We start from the raw sequence: 3836 nt of genomic DNA, 5'->3' as shown, positions 1-3836 counted from the left end.
AGAATGAACAGAGACATCATGTACTTTTGTAGCTTGTTGTCTCACGTTGCTGCATTCATCCAACACGTATAAATACGACAACAACTCTATGGTACAGAGTGAATCATGAATTTTCCAAGATGGAAAACATACATATATTTTTTACATAATGAAAGTAAAGCTAATTCTAAGAAAATAAAGAATTAGTAAGTCCATGAATCAAGATTTGGATTCATAAATCCTGTACCAAATATGCAAAGACCAGAACATCGGGTGTATTAACCACCTTTCTCAACTTAGAAGGCAACACATCAACAACCATCTCAACATTTCATAGCTCATAGTAGGAAGGTTTGAATGCTTTGTGAACGACAATCATGACAAAACACATTAATCTACATGCACACAGCTAGAGTTGCTGTCCAACCGTTACAAAGCAATGTATAGAAGATTAGTAGATACACATATATTGCGCCAACAAATTCAGCATGGTGTACTTGAACTAGGTCCATATATCACATTAACGAACACATCTTTCATCCATTATTTAACGCAAAGTAAAAGTGTCCGCTCCCATGGGTGGGCTGTGCTGGAAAATAATAAACAAGTAAAAGTCAAAGGTTTGCAAACATACTCAACATGTTTTAATCTATGAGGAGCAATTACAATACAGTAAAACGGAGCTAGCTACAGCCATCCACAGCGATTTGACGTTGTCAACCATGGGATCTCACGTATGAACGCATCAGATTAATTGATCGTCCCGCCGCACGCACCATGGTCGTTTTAACCAGTTTCCCCGCGCATCGTCGTTGGCCCAACGTGCCCGGGCCACTGCTCCGGAGGATGAGCTGGGTGCTCTCTGATCAATTGGGATAATAGGTAGTTAGCTAGGCCTTAATTCTAGCCCACCGTACGGCTCACCTCCCATACGTTTTTCTCAAAAAAAAAACCCTCCCATACATACCTCCCTATGTAAAAAAAGTCACCTCCACAGCAATCCCCTCCAGCCGCACGCACTCCGCCTTCACGAGCGGTCGTACAACAGAAGTACTATGCCATCACGTGATTAGGAAAACCAAAAAAAAAAATCTTCAAGTTCTCTTCAGAAAATGAAGCAGCAGTAGCATTTGAGAAGATAAACGATGATATGTAAAATACAACTTCATGGCATCCGTACATAAAACACAAGCCAAGTCTTGCACGGTAATATGCAACCCTCAGTGCGAATATTTTTCTTATGCTAACTTTTGTTGTACATATATAATGATTTCATCTGCTTGATGGAAGAAACTAATTTACAATGTTCCAAACAACGGACAATATGATGCTACTGTCAAGATGAGTAAGGTGCTTATTCAATATCATTTCTTCTTTTCCTAAAAAAGATTAAATTTATTTTGTTTGGAATATGTAATGTTAAATTAAGCTCTTGACATGTGCCCGATTTCATACACTTGCGTGGCAACCAATGCACATTTTAAGTTCAATATTATGCCCAGTACCATAGTGGGAAGCAAATCTATATGTGCAGTTTCACTTAGAATTATACTTGAGTTAAAATGTAAAATCCAGTATTCTAGGTCATTGGTGTACTTGACGCTACAACTGCATAATTTTCACTCACCGTCGATCTTTTAAATGTTTTCCTTAATCTGTCTTCTATTTTATGGGTTTGCGAAAGATTTGTAAAATATCATGTGGAATTTCTTGTTCAAAGATATTTGATGATTATTTGATCTGGCCCCTTCTATATATGCGTGTACCCAAATTTTGGTATTCAAATATACTGTAGTTTATGCTAAAAATTGAGGCGCTCAATTCAAATCTAAATTAAATACTTCTATTTCTTTCATAAATGGTCATATTATCACTAAGATGGGCGGGTGCGGCAACGCGCACCGTGATGTTCTAGTATATATATACCCCTATCATGTTCGCCTCGTTAAGTAGAACAATATGCTGATGTTGAACCTTCTTGGACGCTACTTGCTCTGCAAACAAGAAGAAAATCACATTATGAAAACATGTTCGCTTCGTTAAGTAGAACAATATGCTGTAACAATCTTCATCATGTATGTCGAATCTCGTTTGGACCTAGCAATGTTGTTTGAGCTTAAGTCAAGTGACACACACAGATGAACATGAGTAATATAACAAAGAAATACCATGGAAAAATTGTTAGCATCATCTTATAGTCCCATCGTTGTAGTTGACCCGACACTTGGAGCAATACTAGTCATTGACTCCATCATTCCCTGCTCGACGCAGCAGTGCACCTAGTTAGCATGTCAATGAGGTCCAAAAAGTAAGCCACAGGCTAAAGTAGTGAAGAAAGAAAATGTCTAATGCAACATTTAGATGTACTAAAGAAAAAGAGAGTTATGAAAATAATGCTAATAAAGAACATTCTTGAGTACAACGGCATATATTTCCTCGCACGAGTTCTTTGCCCACTTCCATGGAACCAACGACAGTACACCCACTAATCCATCTCATGGGCTGCTTAATTTGCTGCTCCTAGTTAATTAAGTGAAGATTCATTGCTTACATGCCGGTTACTAACTCCATCCGTGGTGAGAGAGAGAGAGAGAGTAGCAAAGGATGAAATGAAATTAACTGTCGTATGATTGCTTGCATCCACTTATTTCACCCATACATAGGATTAGGATGAACATGCAGAAAATGAAAGGCATCTGAACCAAAACTTGCAGAAATATGGACGTTCTGCTGCATCTAGCTTATCTTTTATTATTGTTTCCTTACCTTCTAACGAAAACTGTCTTGCTTATCCATACCCGCCATTTTTCTCTCTTGGTTATGTCGGCATGATTGATTCTACAATATAACCAACGATTCAATCACATCCAGATGATCTGACTAGATGTGCATCAATTTGCTACTATTAACCTCCATTAATTTGTACAAGTTCTAGGTGCTTCATCCACATCACACACAAAACTAAATGCTCTAAGTTGCTGACATTTTACTTTGAACTCAGTTTAAAATTACTTCAAACTCATCTCAGGCCATAAGTTGCAGACATTTTTCTATTTGTAATTACTCGAATATGTTATATGCAGTCTAAGCAAAATACAGCAAGTTATTTTAGTGGTTATTGCCTGCGCCCTGATACAGAGAGAGATCACCACATTTTACTCAAATAAGATTAGCTACATCTAACACAACCAGAATAAAGGGGGTGATGAATTAGAACCAAAATACACAAATAAAAACACAGGTATGTAACTTCCAAAAGGATACCTGAAGGTTGGAGTTCTCTTCTCCGGCGTCGGCGGATGGCGGATCTAGCCGCCGTCGGATGGCGGAGGTAGGTACCGGGTGTGGTGACGGGGTGGCACGGAGGAGGAGAATGGAGTTGCGAGGATGGGGCGGCCTCTCCGTTGTACGCCGGACCACGGCGAGGTCGCAGCGCAGCAGCCGGTGAGGTCGCAGCTCAGCACACGGCGAGGTCAACCGCCGGAGCCCTGTATCCCTATCTGTTCCTGTTCTCTGTTCCGGTTCGCTCAAACTTGGGGCAGCACACCTATTCTGTACTTAGCTGAGGTGATTTCTGCAAAAACTGGAGGGTGGGGCGTTCGGCTTCCATCCCCTCCCTTCATTCTGTACCCAACGTTCGAGATGTGCACGGTGCAGCCGGAGCACGGATTTCTTTGGAGCACAGGATATTTTCCCTAGGGCAGGCAGCCTGCTCGGTGGCGTGAGGCCCATGAGGCGGAAGCGGCCCAAACTGGGGAGGCAGCCCAAGCGTGGGCAGGCCCAAGGCGAGGCTGGAGCAACTCTATAGCCTTAGCCCAGGCGGGGTTGATGAGCAAGCCGATGCTAGGTAGCCCATG

At 41.4% G+C, this 3836-nt stretch overlaps 1 long non-coding RNA gene across 2 annotated transcripts; it reads right to left on the bottom strand.

The window, feature by feature from the left end:
- Positions 1–421: 421 nt before the first annotated feature.
- On the bottom strand, positions 422–3537 carry LOC123096897 (uncharacterized). 2 transcript variants are annotated; one of them, XR_006446762.1, is made up of 5 exons: positions 3244–3537; positions 2148–2258; positions 1882–1973; positions 947–1032; positions 422–841 (listed from the first exon to the last, which is right to left on the bottom strand). It is a non-coding gene; the product is annotated as an uncharacterized lncRNA (long non-coding RNA). The 2 variants fall into 2 exon arrangements; XR_006446761.1 differs by having other exon boundaries at positions 1906–1973.
- Positions 3538–3836: the final 299 nt, after the last annotated feature.

The sequence above is a fragment of the Triticum aestivum genome, chromosome 4D (assembly GCF_018294505.1).
Source record: "Triticum aestivum cultivar Chinese Spring chromosome 4D, IWGSC CS RefSeq v2.1, whole genome shotgun sequence".
Taxonomy (NCBI): domain Eukaryota; kingdom Viridiplantae; phylum Streptophyta; class Magnoliopsida; order Poales; family Poaceae; genus Triticum; species Triticum aestivum.
This window is presented reverse-complemented; position numbering and strand designations above follow the sequence as displayed.